The sequence below is a fragment of the Aythya ferina genome, assembly GCF_964211825.1.
Source record: "Aythya ferina genome assembly, chromosome: 8".
NCBI classification, from domain to species: Eukaryota; Metazoa; Chordata; class Aves; order Anseriformes; family Anatidae; genus Aythya; species Aythya ferina.
In genome coordinates, this window is record NC_140304.1 from 16924676 (window position 1) to 16943270 (window position 18595).

The following is an 18595-nucleotide window of genomic DNA, read 5'->3' on the forward strand; positions in this document are numbered from 1 at the left end:
GTCTGAGCCCAATCGCTGGTACTCACTGAGCCTGGACAGAAATGGAAAAAAAATGCATCTTGCAAGACTCCCTCCTGCCCTCAAAACTCATTAACGGTGGTGCTGCTGAGCAGACTCAACCAATTCCAGATGAAGAGCCGACGGACACCACTCCTCCGTGGCATCACACTCTTCTTGAGGAGAGAAACGTCAGTGCCACATCGAAGTGCCAAAAGCGCATCTGTGCTGGCCGCCACGAGCAGGATCGGGGCCCAGGTGTGAGGGGTGATGGATGCAGCCAGCCCCACCAGACCCTCGGGGCAGGTCTGCAGCTCCGGCAGGGCAGAAAAGCCATAACGTGCCTTCCCGGCCTGCAGTATGTTTTGCCATATGATGCTCTACTGGTTTCCTAGCAATTCCAGGGGGGGAAGAACATTAGGGCAAAAATCAATTTGCAAAATATCTGGGGAATGAAAAACAGGAAAAAACAAGGCTGAAGGCAAAAGTAGTAGCTCCTGCATGTAGAAGTAAAATATACAGGATCCAAGTCCACTCTGCTCTTAAGAAACCTCCATCCCAATCATCACTTTCTTTTGCATGCAGACAAGGCATTACCAAGTCCTTTAGCTAATGCAGTCCACATACACTGCCTAAGCATTCACTAACATGCCAGCACCAGCATCCTTTCAAGACAACAGGAATCCTTTCCACTACACAGCCTTACAGAACTGTAAAAGAAGTCACAGGGGAAAAAAAAAAAAAAAAAAGGAAAAAAAAAAATTCACTTTTCCTAAGTTTTTGCAGTCAGTTCATCCCCACTGCCACCAGAAAGCTGTTTCCTTCTGGCAGCCCTAGCTCAGCACTTCCATGATCCCACACTTTATCATCCCCATTTCCTGTTTTTGTGCTCGCTGCTGCCTTCAGAGGAGTGGAGGCAGGAGAAGGATTCAGACAGAGCGCTTGGCTTTCTGAACAGCCGTGTCAGGAAGCATAGTAACACACACACTGACTGCTGAGCTTTAATTTTCAGGTCAGATAGCCAAAGCCGTGATGCACAGAAAGGAAAAAGTGATGTCCTAACAACCACAGCTTCAAAACCAATCCTGTCCACAGGCAGAAAAATTAGTGGCTGAATGAGAACAGAAAAAGAAAGCCATGCATACTGTTTCTTCCTCTGTTCTGTCCCCCACGCTCTTAAAAATATAGGATACACTGCATGAAAGTGAACAAGGTTTGACTGTAAACACCTTTTGCCAGTACAACTTGCAAAATTGCCCAAAGGCTTAAGATGCTCAGTTGCTTTAAGTAATAATTGAAGGAGGACGTTGGATTTCGTAGGTGGCTCCAAGACCTTTGCCAGATTTCTTTTCCCACATATACATGCAAAGAGGGAAACGGATGGATCATTCTGGAGATGAGTCACTACTGAAACAACCGAATAAACTCTCATCAAATGCTGTGGGGTTTGTGTTGAACATTCTGCAGCTCCTTTTTTGGAGCATTTGGCAAGGCTTTGGCAAACACTCCTCCCGCAGAAATCAAGCAGTGAGTTTATCTGTCAGTGAAATAAATCTAGAAGTGCTTAAATATTCATTTCAGCCCCCACTTATCTGTTCATTCTGCCTCGAGTTTGCTCCCCCCCAAAGCTGGCAAAGGAGAAATGAAAGTGGATAGCCACCAAGAGCTGTGCAGCTGCTGACACCAAAAACACAACTCAGACAGGTTTCCAAAAACCCAACCCACACAAGATGCTCAGGCAGATCTGCTGCTGTAGCTACTTCACACTTCTTAAGATCACCCAAAGTGCTGCATAACTATACGCAATGCTTGAATGTTTAGATTGGCTTTCACTTCTGAAGCCTTCAGCAGCAACATCTTTTCACTAAAGGCCAATTAACAAATTTGAAGGGGGGAAGAGTGAGTTAAGGGAAAGGAAGTCTTTGGCACACATGGCAAAACAAAAGGAGCCAACAGAGGAACAAATGCAAAGCCTGGTTTGCACTGCTTCCATGGTCTGGGTGTGTAGCGCTGCCGTGCTCTATTTGCACTTTATTGATCTGTTTCTCCAAAAATCTTTACTTGTACACCATTCCTTACAGACATATATCACAGTAACCATTGTGATCCAACCCAACTGCACGTACATGGCTAGCTATCGCACAAGATGCAGAGGGCACCAAAGCTGGAACCCCAGGCCGTGGCTCCGCCGGCCGCCACCGTTGACCTCCGGGAAGCCTGGGGACGCTGGCTGTTTGTCTGGGCAGCGGGCCGGTTCCGCAGCCTGTCCTTCTGCATTGTCGTGCCTCCTGCTGGGTATTTAAAAGCTACAATAAACGAAGTTACACGTGTTGTAAATACACTTCCAGTTACCACATATACCTTATGCAGGGACACGTGCCTTTCCTTAGCGTTATTTTTCAGAAGTGCACGCATTTATATTATCACTGCTTTCATGCCTGCACAGAGTATGGAATTTCTTTTGCGTCAGCGGATACCATGACTAAGTAAAGTAAGAGAGAAATTGGTATTGCAGCAATCGATGCTTTGTGCAAGTCTTCTTACCCGCACAGTCCCGCGGCACCGGGTGAGCAGTGAGATGGCTGGAAGCCGCAGATGGGAGCCTACAGCCACCAGCCTGCATCTACTAAGTGGTGCACAACAGATGGCCCTCCACTGCTGCCTTCTATACCCAGTCAAATACCATGGTGTATCACTACCAAACAATATGGGATAGTTTCTGAGATGCAAAAAATATATATGTGTCCACACACAGACACACACATACAGAAAATGAGTGTTATCAATTCACTTAAGAACAATTCTTGTAAGAAGAACCTTTAGTATAGTTATTTTCTTAAATGTTTGCATTTGTCTTTTGTTCTGTATTTTTGCTCGTATCCACACTGAATTAATAAAAAGACATTTACTTAGCTTACAAAGCATTAACTCACTAAAAAAAAAAAAGTTGATGTGAACTTGCTTGAAAAACAGAAAAACACAGAGAAGAAACAGCACAGCCCTAATGCTGTTCAACCACGCACCCAATACAAAGGCACAACCCCAAATCTGCAAATCCTACGTACATTTTTGTCATATAAACTGAAATAAAACCTCAGCCAGGCCTAGTAGCAATTACAGCTTATGAGGAGACACCGAAAGATGAAATGCAGTAACCGCCTGTGGTGCCCTTACTCATCTGCAGAACAGAGGCATTTCAGCTGGCTGGGCATTACAAACTTGGGTGCTTGAAGTGCTGCTGGCTGATCACTTCTGTCCCTGCATGCTGTCCTCAGCTAAGGGAAAAGAGTCTGATGGAGAACTGAAGAATACGGTGCAAGTTTATGGTAAAAGTTTAAATGCAGAAAAAAAGACACAACAACTATATCCTGATTTCATAAGGTAGGGAGGCAGAAAACTTGGGGAAAAGTGTTTTATGAAGACTTCTGGGGGAGGAAGTGCAATCTTAAACAAAAATGACCAACTCCACAGGCTCATTTTTCTGCTGGCTTAAGAGAATCTAAAAATAAGTTTGTTACCAAAATAAACCATTGAGTGTATAAACACAAGAAAGAGCTTTTACACAAGCATGCATTCATATGCCACAGTCACTGAACAACATGCAGGGAGTCAGAGCACTCTCACCGTGCTCAAAATTCACCCTTTAAATTGGACATTCAACTCCTTATCGGATGATAATCCATCATCCCTTTGGAGAATGAAGACATGCAAGCACTTCTTTTAGTACCCATCCGAGAGGAAGACTAGAAAACCCTGTAAAAAATGAGAGACAAGTAACACCCCCTCCACACCCCACAACACAACTGAGCAGTTTCTTCTGGTTACGGACAGGGGAAATACCCTGCAATTTCTCTGAGCTTTTACTCCTCAACCACCCTGTGCTCTGTACAGGTAGTTTGCATTTTTATATTATCTCACATACATGAAACCAAAGTACAAGCAGAACAGCACAGGCAAAAGAAGGCTTCACCTTTCCAGACCTCTGGTCTTACCTGTGCCACATAAATAAACCTTCTTTTTTTTTTTTTTTTAAAAAAAAAAAAAAAAAAAAAAAAAAAAAGTTAACAGCAACCTTTCACTATGATCCTGAGCTTTCCAGAATCATTGTTCTCCCATAAGCTCAGCTGGGGACATATGGATACAGATATGCAGCAGGAGGTGATCGCCCATGACCCAGCTTCAGGACGTGACACCACTGCCCTTGGCTGCAGCCCACCACCTGGGAACAGCCTCTGTCCTCGTCGTTTTGGCAGGCTCGTTTCTTGCATTGCCACTTTGACAAGGAGAAGTAACGTGAAAGCCAGCATCCTGCCATCACAACCTACCGAAAACTCTTCTGGTTCTGAGCCTCTCACTCAGAAAAGTTTTATTCACACTACACACTGTATAAAGAACAGAAAAGGAAGCCTTTTATCATCTTCTCCTTTCCACATTTCCAGCCTTGTGCCATCAGCTGTTTAGCTCTTCACATTTCATCTCCAGATGTCCACCTTGTCACCTCCTTCTTTAACATGTTTATGCACAATTGCAGAGTTCCCCCTCTCCACACCATTTCTCTGCTCATTGATACTGACTCCTGATGATGACAACCCAGAAACAACAGGCCCAGGCTCTGCTCCTACCCCAAAAATGAAGATAAACCAACCTTTCAGATGTCCTTTCACATGCCTGCAGTTATGGCTTTCACAGTAGTAGCAACAAAAACAAAACAAAACAACAAAAAAAAAAACACCAAAAATCCTTCTTCTAAAGCACTTAACAGTATTAAAAACTATTGTATCTCTAACTGCTCAGAAGCTAAATCCCATACTTACTAAGCTCAGTAGTAAAATTCTCCGTGACTTCAGCAGCACCGGGTTTTGGCTCCAGGGTACTGAATGCAAGCAAACAAAAGGCCTAAACCTAATCTGCATTGATATTTACATAATTTCACTATATGTAAACAAATCAATCTAGCCACAATATTTGATTGTACTCCTGTCTTCCATGACCAATGAGTCAGATTTTCTCGGTTACAGTTAGCAGCAGCATTAACCCTCCCAGCACTGCCTTTGCCCTGCAGAGCACAGCTCCAGGAGCCCTCAGGAAACAGCAGCAGCTACCCCAGCCCCGGGGCAGCGTCAGGAGCATCAACGTTGGTCACGGCAGGAACAGAAAATGCTCTTCATAACTGGACTTAGGAATAGTATTTGGAAAGCAAATCTGTTAGGAGAACTGAATTAAGATACTGAGGTTCAAGCTCATCATGGGATCTAGAAATATAATCCACAGCTCACTCCATTTAGAAAAAGAAATGTCTCCACACTAGGCAAAGGGACCTGTTTTTGTTCTTCTGACATCCTCAAGGCACAAACCAGGGCAGAGTCCTACCATGCTGGGCACCACACAGGCACCCAGAGGGCCCCGAGCACAGCAGCTCTGGCAAAGTTCCTCAGCTCCCAGCCTGCAGCACCACTTGCTACCACACCACCCCTCCGGCTGTGTCTGTAAGCGTGCCCATTTCTGCCTCCTTACTGCATACTTTTAAACTGATTTTCTGGTGCATGCTTGTTCTCCTTTATATTTCTTCCCAACATTCTCTAACACTTTCTTTGCGGGCACTCATTTCATCCAAGCCTTTCTGGAACAGATCTGTGACCAAGTAGCAAATGGGATAAAACCCAGGCGAATCGTTAAAGGCAGCTGCACGCAGCACCAGGGGGGTGACATTGCCAGGTAAGTACACCAAAAACAGCACTCTAATTTTAACCAGTATTAAACTTTGTCCCAGAGTATCTCCGGTGACCAGCCAAACCTACCAGACGTGCTGGCTGATCCCTGGGAGGCAATGAGGAGACAGAGGCGGATAATCCAGCCCACAACCCCTAGCGCCAGGAGGCACACGCTACCTCACGGGCAAAAGTAACCCCTGCCTCCTGTTTTACATCTCCTCCTCGGCATTCAAATGGAGTTACAAAACCAGTCAGGCAGTCTGATGCTACAGCAGGGTGCTGGTGGCTCCTTGGATCTGAGGCCAGGCTGGCGTTCCCACAGGCAGCGTGCCTCAGCTCACCCAGCGTTCTCCGATACCCACGCTGCTCTGGCGGTCCTGGCACAGAGCAGCACACCATGAAGCTCACAGGTGACTTTTTCATACCCAGGCACCCTCAGCATTGTCAGAGCAAAGAGAAGATGCCTGGGAAAGCACAGAGGTCACTGATCTGCTCGTTGCTGTTGACTGCCAGCTTCTCTGACACTGCAATTCACCTGGTAGGAACCATTAAAGGAAAAACAAAGAGTCTTCAGGGCCACCTCCTTCCTTACATGTGTCTTTATTCCTCAGGATATTCAGAGTCACAACCAAGATCAAAAGCAGAACTCATCTCACACGCTCAGAAAACCTGCAGCAGATATGGTCTTGGATAGCTTCCTCGGCACGGCTAATCCGCCCGTGACCTTCAGCCCTAGCCCTGCCACACAAAAAACGTACCGCCTCCTTGCGAAAGGTCACGTCTCGGAAAGTGGGCAACACTGACCACCACTGGCACCACTCAAACGCGCCTTTTCCAAGCACACGCTGAAAGCAAGAAAAACCAACAAGAGATTTGTTTCAGGAAAAAAATACAAGAACACAACAGTTATTCCAGTCTTTGCCTTCCTCTAAAAGAAAAGGGCTGCAATGGCAAGAAACAGCAAGTGGGTTCTTTATGTGCTTTCCCCAGGGTGGAAGTGAGAGGATGAGATGTGCCCGTTATGATGCTGTCCTCCAGCACAATCCTTACCCTTGATATGCACAATATCGCCCCTATACCCAACACCAGGTGCTGTATTTCACAGCCAGGCATAAGGACTGGCAGTGTTGTACCTGTCTTTGGAGGGGGAAGGCAGGAGGAGAAAGATAGCAATACAACTAACTGCCTCACTCCAACTAATCATCAGATAACACCAGGAGCTAAGAAATTCCTCCTCCTTTAGGTTGGCTACTGCAAGCCAACATAAAACCCCAAAAAACACGAGCCCTCAAACTGCAGCACGTAGTGAACGTCCTCAGCAAGCTCCACCTTCTGCTTTGCGTCTCCCCCGGTGCCCTGCTGCTGCCCAACCTGTTCTGCCTACAAAGGAAGGGCCTGGCTGGGTCTGGACGCGCTTCCCACCCAGCAGCAAGGGCACTCTGTGATGATCTGGCCACGTTTGCTCTTGCTTCAACCTCGGCACCCTCGGCATGGGAGGGAAGGGAGCTGGGAAGGCCGCGATGGGCAGAGACCGGGTGCGCAGCCTTACCCAGCTTTGGGAGCTGAATCAGCACCGGGCGGGCGGCTGCTTAGTGCTGACACAGACTGCAATAAATCGCCACCTTTCTGGAGCAACAAGGAAGCTGCAGGGCTGACTGAGTCATCCTCCAGCCTGACGCCACTCCAGGAGCGGAGCCGCGGCCGTCCCCCTGCTCTGGGCTGTGCCTTTGGCCCGAAAATAGCTTTCAAGCCAGTCCTGCAGTCATCACTCCAAGCTGAAATGCTTTATTTACACTCAGTCAGAATTACTGTATGTTTTTGACACTGCTGAGAGTCAGCCGGTGCTTAAATCATTTGGTTAACAAAGGAGGCCGTTTAACTACAAGAGTTACGCTAAGTATGCAATGCTTTCTGACCCACATAGAAGCTAATAATTTGCATTTTATGGAGCCACTTTGCATAGCCAACCAATCCTAATGGCCAAAACAGGCTGTACGAAAACTAATAACTGAAAAGAAGCCGTCAGCACTCTTGTGCCACAGGTGACTCGCAAACCTCGTTACATTGCAGCATTAAGCTCCTAACAACTTTCTGGGAAGCCGTTCACCTCACGAGGTTCTCTTAAGGCACTGGCTCACAGCAGAAGCATGGCAAGAAGCACAGGCCAACACCATCACCGGGACATTGGCCTGATCCCTGGGCTCCAGGCAGAGAAGGGACTGCGGTGCCACCAACGCCACAGAGCGGGACACGGCGCGCAGCCCTCCCTGCAGCCCGCCGCTCAAATGGTTCCTGCCCCAGACTGCTCCCTCAGGCCAAACCAAGCCCGCCCCAGTCCCCGCTCACCTGCTAGGAAGCTCTGACTTGTTTGCTCTCTATCCATTCTTCTTTAAGCTCTTTCCCTGATAGCACCCAGCCATCTCTTGCGGAAGAAAAAAGGCTCGGAGACTAGCACAGAAACATAAATGCAAATAAAAACTGCACCACGAAGCTTGGGATTTTAGAAGTCTTAGAGAAATTACATCCTCCAAATCCCATCGCAACTCAGTGAAGCATCAAGCACGTAATTTTCCATTATGCTGGTAAAGATGCCCAACTAAATGCACAATGAAACACTGCTCGACAAGGCCGAGCATTTGTTGTTCTCCTAAATGCTGTTACTAAGTCTGAGGCCTCTTATTCCTTTTTTTTTTTTTTTTTTTTCCTCTCTTTAGGAAACACTCTCACTCTTGCCAAAACATCAGAGATGCAGAACGCTAGCCATAGGAAAATCCACCTCAGAGTCAGCTCCTGTCGTTGGGGGAGAACAACAAACAAACCCCATGCTCTCAGCTGACAGCCATCAGGATGTGTCCATTAGGGTTGCGCCACTCCTCTCCGCTCTGTCAGGCTGACGGAGTCTGGCTGTTTGTGCTGGGGACGCCAGCCGCTGCTGACGTCCTTGCTCAGGGCTGTGCCGTGGTCCCCGGTACACAATCTGCTCCACAACACGCAGACAGGCTGCTGCCATTTCAAAAAGCCTTCCTGGCAGATTTCTGCCAACTGAAACAGCAAGATTTGGGGCAGCCAGGGGCTAATTTATCTCTATATGAACGCCTGCAGGCATAATTCTCACAGCTCTTCCAAAGAAATGATTTTCATTGTGAGGGCAAAGGAAGACTACCCCCTCAACCCAGTTTGTTTGGATTTTAATTAGCATCCACCACTACAGCATTTGAGACAAAAGAAATAAATTCTCCCTCTCCCACAAGCATCAGGGAAGTTTCAACCTCAAAGATACTCATATGATGCAACCAAAGTAGAAAGGTTACGTGTTTTTTGTTTGTTTGTTTTGTTTGTTTGTTTAAACAGAGAAAACCCGACAGAAATTATTTCAGAAGCTTGTTCACTGGGAAGTTTTGATTTTCGTTTGGGTAGTACAGGCCAGCCACTTTTAAATGATAGGGCACCATACCTGACAACTAGGGAGTAATTAAAAACATTTATCATAAGGAAAAACTATCTTCATAAGAACCCTGAATGGAAAAAATAACAGAGACAACATTAGACCGGCTGCCTTTTCTTTCACCCCCGAAATACTCATACCAGTTGCTCCTCTGTGCGTTTCTGCAGTAGGTGGAGGGGAGAGCAGCCATATCTGCTCCCCTGGCTTATTCAGTGGCTCCAGTTCTGCTATTTCAGATTTGCGCAAAAATAAAAGCTCAGGAGAGAAAGCTGAGCCTCCGGGCATCCACCAGACCACAGCTGCCACGTGCATACATAACGAGCGCAACTGCCCTGGAAGGCAAAGAGCAGCCCCCCGTCCGTCAGCATCACAAGCGCACCTTCAAGCACCACTCGCACCGGCTCCAGCGGGCACACAGCCGCTGCAGGCAGCTTCACCACACACATCCAGCCCCACAGAGAGACCCTCACCACGCTGACTGTGTGTCAGCTGCCTCCACACAACGGCGTGGCTGAGATGAGGAGGCCCGTTGGCAAAATGAAGCAGCAGGGCCCAAGCTGGGTATCGCCGGAAGAGAGAAACATCTTAGTCATCCCTCAAAGTGAAAGATGAAATGGGCTTACAGCCCACTCCCAGCCTTAAAAAGGCAGCCTTGGCTTGCTTTTACCAAGCGGTTCTTTTCTCTGACTGCTCCAAGTAAAGACGTGCAAATACTTAGAACTTTATTTAACCGTTCAGAGAAACGTACTGGGCAAATGTACTGTACTCCACATAGGCCAACTTCAGCCCCTTTTCCCCAGGATCTGGGCATCAACACCAGCATGCCATCGAGAAACCTGCCAAGGTCACGGGAAGTGCTGCGCCACCGTAAGAAAGGCAAGAATAATAACTTGCTCCCAGCTCTGCCTTCCTGCTAAAACAATCTGCCCACCCAACATCCTGAACTGCACAGGCTCCACAAATCTAATTAGCCATGAGTCGAAAACATAGAGATCTGTTTGTCAAATATGCATAATTACATTAAAGTTGTCGTGCTTTTATTAATAAAAACTTGGAAAGAGATGAGATACAAATACAAAGGAGAAAAGTTTAAAAGGTAAGTGCCTCCCCTTCACCGAATAAAAAGCTGTCTTTGTGCGGACAATGCACATATTGGGCAACTTGGATACATTTTTCCTTGTTTGTTATAAAAGCACACGATGACCAAGGTCCTTTTATGTTCTGACGTATGACTGGGTTCCAGCTAAATATCGTTTCACGGAGTCCAAGGGGTGAGGCGATGGTATTTATAGACATGCTCAGAGCTAGAATTTTGGTTAGCGGCAACATAGCTATGGCCCTAACCACCCAACACACCCTGCTGGGAAAATGCCCACCTGTATATATAGATCCTGCCACGCTCTTCCTATTAAACACGCATTTCAAGCAAACTTGCTTTTTACTCATCGGTTTTGGAAAAAGATCACATCTACAGCTTCCTCTTAAAGATACAGAGATAGAAGAAAAACAGAGGCCACTTTAAGAGCTCAACTAGTTTAGAAGAGCCCTGTCCAGAGGCTGCCCAATATTCCAGTGAAGCCGTTTGGCACTGGCATCTCTTCACTCCACAGCTACCTCCCTTAGAGGCACGCTACGGCAGACAGCCATGCAGGCGATGCTGCTGGATTAATGCTCTGTTGTGGAGATCTTAACCATGTGCATGCCCAGTTGTTTCATAGAGCATCACTATGTAAGAGTCTCTATTTTTAAAACAAACAGAAAGTGTTTGTCAGGTCACTCTCTACTATTATCCCATCCGTAAACCAGTAAACTGAAATGCCACCCACTTCAATCCTAAATTCACCGGCTTGAGGGTGCAACAGCAGTATAAAGTGACAAGACAAACACTTTCTGTTTGGTTTAAAAAGTGGAAGTTTGACCCACTTTCAACAACAGGATCTCAGGAACTGCCAGAATAATAAAACACAAATGAACGAACTGCTGGAGGGCCTCTTATAATAAACCAAACCTAACTGCCATTACCACTATAACCCACGCAGATGCCTGGACCACCACGACAAAAGCAGTTACCATAGGTTGGTTCACAGTCCAAAGACCCCACTTGCCTGCTACACACAGAAATTGGGGATTTAAAAGGCAACTTCTTAACACCCACCCATTCCCTAAGTGGTCTGGGATGGTGTGGTGAAAGCTAACCAGAAGACCAATGTAGGGAGCCAGTCCTTGGTTTTGCTGTGTGATGCCACACTTCTTGGAAGCCCTATTTCTTAACTTCAAGCTCTTTACTACTATTTTTCAGTGCTGCTTCCCTCATCCTTCCACATCCCCTAAACTGCTGCACCAAATACCTTGCACAGATTTACTTTGGCAGGAACTTCAAACAACACTGCTGAAGTCACTGCTTGGCATACAGCAACTCTTTTGTAGTCTGCATGGGTCTGAACCGAGACTTACTGAAATCTATGTACAGGATGTATAGCTACAGAAATCTCATTACTTCTTGGGTTTTAACTTTTTTTTTTTTTTTTTTTTTTTGCATACAGTCACCTAAATGTGACAGCTGCAATGGTACATAACTAGGAAAGGTGACTGAAAGTGTTGCTGGGAGCATACCTTACTGCAAACATATGGCAGTTATCTTTGCATACATTCTAAGGCTTGTCAACATCTCCAAACATAGCATTTTCCATGTAAAAATCTAAAAAGGAAGATAATCTCCCCAAACACAGATGAAAATCACAAGACAGGTGCTTCAAATGGCAGGCCGTAAAACAAACAAACAAAAAGATTTTAAATACTTTTCGGAGTACACAGCTGCACTGTAAGTTCACCAACACTGAACACTAATGCTGTGAACACTAACGGGTTTTCAAAACACACTCAACAATTCCAGAGAAGCCCGTCCATCAGCAGCTCTTACACACAACTGGAACTGCCAGCCCAAAGTCCTCGCAGAGCGGGGACTGCTGGAAGACTGCACCAGGACAGCGACAGCACTGCAGCTAGGCAGCCCCATCAGAGGACAGACGCTGAGCTAGACAGAGCTCTGGTCTCCCCAAGAGCAACTGATCTTGTTCAGCTCACAAAGCTAAGGAAGACACTGACCTGTCAATAAACTGGAGGTGAAGTAGACTAGTACCAGTAGAAGACATGGTCTTAAAGTTACTGACTGCTCATCCCATTACACACCGCCTCTTCTCTGAGCATCTTGCAATAATACGGCCTGAACAGTATTTCCAATTGCCAAAAGTACCTTTTTAGATTCCAGTACACCCAAAATGTGCTTGCATACATTTAGTTGCATGTATTTTATATAGCGCAAGGATAAGCCAGTAGCATAGCAATATCTGTTTGCAAGTGCCTATGAAATCCCTTTGCAATTAGATGCCTGCTTAAACAGAGGCAACAAGGAAATAAGTAACAGCAATTAAGAACAAAAAAAACTTTCCAGAATATTTTTTGAATGATTATAAAAAATAAAGTGCTGTTCTATCATCTTCTGCAGAAAGACGGAGGAGAAACATTAAGGTCTTCCTTACCTTTCCCTGAACAAGAGACAGATTGGAAGGGCTCAAGTTCCACATCAATGTAAAAGGACTCCGGCCATCTGCCTGACATGAGTCAGTTATTCCTTCTTGCCCCCAAACGCCTCACGCCGGTGCACACCGTCATACCGGTGGGCATATGTCACACTGCAGTATTTTTGGAGTGAGGTGCACTTCCACAGCACCAGAGCCCACACGAGATGGCTGCGCTATGAGCTGCGACCACAGATAGGTCCCCAGCTAGACCCTGCACAGAGAGACTCGGACAAGCGGTCCTTGCCGTAACACGGATAAACGCCTCCCTCCTCTCCACCTTCTTCCCCCACATCACAGGCTTCCCTCTCCTGCCTCCCAGCTCTCAGCCCTGCCGGCACGGTCTCACCTTCGCTGTGCCGGCATTGCTGATGCCTACGTCACACAGCCCATCCCACCCCAGCCATGCCCCATCGCCTCCTCTCTGAGTAGATTCAGGGAGACGAGCCTTAAAAATCGCTCCTGCCGCAACGCTGCTTCCACGACAACAAGGAGAAACAGCCAACTAATAATGGACTGGTTGAGGGGCTTGCCAGCTTCAGCAAACACGTCTGGAATGACTTTTTTTCTTCTAAAGCTTCCAGTTGAGCATTGGTCATCTTGGACGCAACGCCTGTGCTGCAACAAGCAGAGCCCACGCAGCACCCCAGACTGGGCACAAAGACATTTGCTCATCAACTAAATGAGGCTGCAAGCAACTTTGCCCATGCACGCGGGCTGTGCCTAATGCACTGCAGAAGCCCCTGGAATACAGACAATCAATAGTAAGCACATTATAATACTGAGAAGTTTAGCGAGATATATTTACTATGTCAATGTGTCCATCCCTTGAGTTTTGGTCAAATATTTGTAATGCGCTACCTGCAGCGCCTCTCTCAGCTGCTGTCAACCTAACCTATGATGTTATAAATATCATTTGTTTACCTGAAGTTGAATGATCGTTTCAACTTTGTTAATCTGATTGCATAACAACCTACAGCAGCCTTAAGTAACTAGGCTGCAGTCTCCAGGTTAGTTGACAACTAACAGATCAGTCATTTCAGCACCCTGTTTTTTGGAAAAAACAAAAACCAAAGTGAAATAGATAATGCAGAAAGAAGAAAATCCAAGCACCTGGCTACTGCTTTTGGAGCTGGCTACAGCATGAGACGTATCGCAGCATGCAGATGCGGCGTAATAACTTCACACCTGGTCCACGCTGCTAGCACAAGCTAATGTGAAAGGTCTGCAACCAGAACACAACATTGCGCAATTAAAGCGCACTCTGTCACGTCTTATTCGCAGCTATCACATAGGCTATTAGGCAAACTACACTGCATGTATACAGCGGATTTCCAAAACAAGCGATCGCATGTGTACAAACAAAGGGCATCATTTCCATGGCGGGTCCCACAAAAGCCTCTCTGCTGCCTAGACGGGAGATCTCCAGTCAGCAGTGCCAAGCTGGCTCTGCCCTCCCTAGACCTTGTACCCCTCTGGAAACACCCACAGACAAGGCACCTCCCAAGACAGAGTAACATTTAAAGGTTCTGTAGATGACGGGAAGATTTCTAGTTGCGTTTTATTACATTACCACCAAGCCTTACACAAACCCAGCTGCCCCATTATACAACGCAAGGGCTAACGTAAGGTTAAGGAGCGTCAGTGCCACTGTGCTCGGCTTGCACTGAAGGGCACAAACCTCCGGCCCCTGTATGTGGCAGACATTCAGAAACCTGCTGGTTAAACCTGCTGGTTGGCAAGTTCAGAAAGCAACACCCAGCCGCACGGATCGCTCCCAGCAGGCTGAGGCCGGGAGCCTTGCATCAGGAGCCAAGCAAACGGGGCACGGGGATGGCAAAGGCCGGGCGCAAGGGAAAGCGAAGAGGGCAAGGGGCGCGTTTGGGCACCTCACTTCCCACCGGCCCCGAGGAACCAAGAGCCAGCACGAACAAAACCCACCCGCAGGCCTCACCCGCAGGCCCCCTCACCCCGCCGGGCGGCGGCCACCGGCGACCCTGCCCTGCCCCGCGGCCCCCCACGGCCCCGGCCGCCCCAGGGGCACGGGGGGCCGGCAGGGCAGGACCGGGGCGAGCGGGGGGCGAGCGGGGAGTCGCCGCCCCCGGGCTCAGCCGCACCGCCAGCCTGACACCTACCGGGCAGCGGCGGTCGTGCCGCCCGGCTCCGGCCGCCCGGCGCTAGCCCCTTCAAAGAGAACGTGGCGTTTCTTTTTTTTTTTTTTTTTGACACGAAAAACGCGCTGCTCCCCCCGCCGGGAAGCCCTGCGGGCCGAGAGGCTGCAGGGAGGGCCCCGGCCCCGCTCCGTGCCCGGCGCCGCTGCCCGCACAAAGCCCGGCCGCGAATAAAGGCTCGCCCGCAGAGCCTGGGCGGCCGGCCCCCGGCGGAACGAGGCGAGCCGAGGCCGCGCGGCACGGGCACGGACACGGCTCCCGCCCCGGGGGGCGACGCCGGGCCCCGCTCCCGGCAGCCCAGGCCCGGGCCTCCGCCGGGGAAGCGGCGCCCCCCTCCCGCGGCCGCCCCGGGGGCGCTCACCTCAGGCGCCGCTGCCGCCCCGCAGCGGCTCCCCCGCCGTCAGCGGGCGCCGGCCGCGGGCTGGAGAAGGACGGGGAGGCGCGGGGCGAAGAGGGCGGCTCCGGCGAAGCGTGCGAGCGCGAAGGCGGCGGCAGCCGGGCGCGGAGCGGCCTCTCCGGGCAGCCGGGGCGGGCCGAGGCGGGGCCGGGGCGGTGCGGAGCGGAGCGGGGGGCGGATGGAGCCGAGGAGGAGCCGCCCGCCCGCTCCTCCCGCTGCTGGGGCCGGCCCCCGGCCCCCCCGGGTGACGCCGGGCTCCAGGGTCGCCCAGCCCTGCCCCGCCCAGCCCTGCCCTGCGCCGGCCGCTCGCGGTTGCCCTCGAGCCTCCGAGGAGGAGCCGGGGCAGCGGCTCCCTCCTGCCCGGCACCGCCGCCTGTTCCCCCCCACGCCCCGAGGCTGCGTTGCGGGCGAGCCGCGGGGCTGGCGGCAGCCTCCCACCGGCACCGTCCTGCGCTGGGGGCCCCGCGGGGCTCTGGCGGAGGCGGCGACCCGCACCTCGGGACTGGCTGGCCGCCGCCGGGCCCGCCGACGTTAAGGGCAGAGGGTAGCGGGGTGCGAGGCCTCCCGCGGCCGCACCGCCTCCTGCAGCGCCTCACGTGCCCCCGAATGCGAAGTGTGGATTTGTCGCGCCTCGGCGAAAATCCCTGACTCGGAGTTGCCCCAACTCTGCTGGGCTGAGGGAGGCAGATGCGGTGGCGTAACCTGTCCTCCCAGTTCCGCTGGTAAGCTCCCAGCAGAGCGGCAGTGCCTGAATGTGCTGAGTAGGGTCGGACCGGGCCCTGACTCACACAGGGGCGGTTTGCTGCACGGGCTGGGGCTCAGCGCTTCGTGCTTTTAAGAGTAATGAGAATTTGTGCGTGGGCTGTCGCTACAGAAGTGCTGAACCGGCGGTGACCTGGCCTCACCTTCTGCCCTGGCAGGGGGGAGCTGGAGGGCTGATGGCCGTCTCTGTCTCTCTGATGTTGGGTAAGGACACACCAGGGCCACGTAAATATGCAGAAATACGTCCCCTTTTCTGCTTAAATAGAGGCAACTGGGCTAGACTGGGCAAAGATTTCTCAGTAAGGCTGAACCCTGGGAATCTTTTCCCACCCCTCTAAGCTCAAGTCCTTTTGGCTTTAAGTTTAAACCCCATTCCCTTCTGTGACTATCCCCACCATTCTTTCTTCCTTATTTTGTAGGATTAACGATAACATTAGCTAAATATCTCATTACACTTTCTCTACTTCACGCTATGGCTTTGAGACATTTCTGCGTAGCTTCCTGCCTCCAAAGATCTCACAGATAAATCACCTGGTGATGGGTATTACTGACATTGCGTACGAGTACGGGTTTGTTTGCAGAAGTAGCCTAACCCGAAGGCTTATGAATGCTGCACAGACTCGTCTGCTCTGTCTTGGCCATATTGTACTTTTGAAACAGATGCATCACACTTAAGGTTCTGAAGATGTTTAAAATAAGAACATGTCCTTAATTAAAGTGAAGAGCCTCATAAGGGCCCATTTAACAGTAGTAAGTTAGTATTAAAAATGCCCACTTTCTAATGCTTTGTTTCAAACACAAATAATCAGACAGGGTAATGTAAAGTACTTGTGTCATTTTTATAGTCATTTTGAAAATCCTTTAAAAATTTTCCCTACTAGCCAGTTTGTTCTGTTCCATTGACTGTTACAAATACAATTACAGTTATTATCTACTTTCTGCTTTTTAATTACTACACTGAAATCTTGTTTGCACACCGGGGGTGGCAGTCATGCAGTGATAGGACTTTATCAGGTCAAGCTGTCGTTACATGCTCTCTGATTCTATGTGCAGTATTTGTGTGAGCAGTTCAATACTTGGTGTCTGTGAGCGAAAGGGCAGGGATTTGTTTCATTCTCACTCCTTGACCTAAAAGTCTTGTGACAGAGAAGAAACCTCTGTGGATGGACTTCTCAGCATGCTCTGGAGAACTTCCCAGCACCCAGAGCATCTCAGGGTAGAAGTCTAAGTGTGTTGGGGTGAGAATACACCAGACATCTAGATAGGGTAAGAGATGCAGAAACAGATTCCTCTGCCTTTGGTGCCCTTCTCCCACTCAGCAATGGGGCAGCAGAGTGGTTCTCTACCTTATTGTGATTTTTTTTCCCCTGAAATTCAATCCTTTTTAGCTTTATTGCAGCATGTGCTCAAAATTTCACAGGCAAAACCTTTTTTGTATCCACAGAAGCAGTCTGTGGGTATGGAGGCATAGTTTTTCATGAAAAGGACTGTTGACTGAAAAAATGGAGGCTGGGGTGAGGCTTGTGTAGCTTTTTCAGGTTGTTTTTTTTTGCCAACAAGTGCTACCATGTGAACTAGAAAGACTTTAGTAAGCATACTTTTTCTTATCATTTACAGTTTTAGCATCTTCCAGTAAACCAGGCAGAGATGTTTATATCTAAGGACATTTCTCTTTCACCATTATGAAAATGTTAAGATAAATAACAGTTTGTTTGCCAAATCATTGGCAAGATCCCATTTGCAGTCACTGCTACCTTCCTCTTTCTAGCAATCTAATTATTTTTCTCAGAATTGGAAATCACTAGGAGAAAGGTGGACATAAACAACATCAAGAGATTCCAGAAGAGGGAATATTTTCAACTCTAGGTTGACAAGTTTGAAGTTGGCCAACTGAGCTTTTTACCCTGTTTGCTACAGAGTGCCTGATAGTGTTTCCTAAGACACATGGATCTTTCACAGTGAAAAATACATGATTGCTATGCTGCTGTAACTGTGATTCCAATAAAAATGACCAAAAAAGAGCAGCATAAAGCAAACATATTTTGTTTAGCTTCCATGAACAAACCTCTCTGATGTTTTCCTTGTGATGCATGCTGCTAGTTAACGTTCATAATGGAATTACTTACATGTATATATACTTCCCCATGCACAAATTTGTCGATCAACTCTTTGTATACTGCTGTAGTATAGTCAACGTTACTTCTAAAAGAAGAAAATACTTATTTCCCTGTTTTCTCATGCTTGATTTACTCATTTTTTGAGACAGCATACTGGGCAGTTGTTTTTGGAAGCTGGAAGATGATAAGTAGTGTAAACAATTTCTGATCTCCAGAACCTATTTGGTACCAAGTGTCCGCTGAACCTGATTCTCTGCCCCTGCCTAGTGGTGCCTGAACCTGAGTATTAGCGCATTGCCCTGAGAACAAATTATGATTTTAATATCAAAACCAAGGGCAGCGGATTGTTTCTGCGAGAAGACAACAGCTTTCATCTTGAAAGAAAAAGAAACCAGCTTTCTCAATTCGGTGCTCCTG

At 48.5% G+C, this 18595-nt stretch overlaps 2 protein-coding genes across 5 annotated transcripts in view; one reads left to right on the plus strand and one right to left on the minus strand.

Moving 5' to 3' along the window:
* Positions 1-15432, minus strand: part of LOC311440449 (uncharacterized protein C1orf21) — a 105675-nt gene extending 90243 nt beyond the window's left edge. Inside the window, exon 1 of one of the 4 annotated variants that reach the window (XM_084527403.1) lies at positions 15264-15432. The gene's annotated coding sequence lies outside the window, so the exon portion shown is untranslated. Of the gene's footprint in view, positions 1-6466; positions 6556-12692; positions 13110-15263 lie in introns of those variants that run through there. The other 3 variants (XM_084527405.1, XM_084527404.1, XM_084527406.1) reach the window with 3 other exon arrangements.
* Positions 15433-16195: 763 nt separating this feature from the next.
* COLGALT2 (collagen beta(1-O)galactosyltransferase 2) overlaps positions 16196-18595 on the plus strand; it is a 148867-nt gene continuing 146467 nt past the window's right edge. The window contains exon 1 of the mRNA XM_084527388.1: positions 16196-16265. The gene's annotated coding sequence lies outside the window, so the exon portion shown is untranslated. The remainder of the gene's footprint in view (positions 16266-18595) is intronic.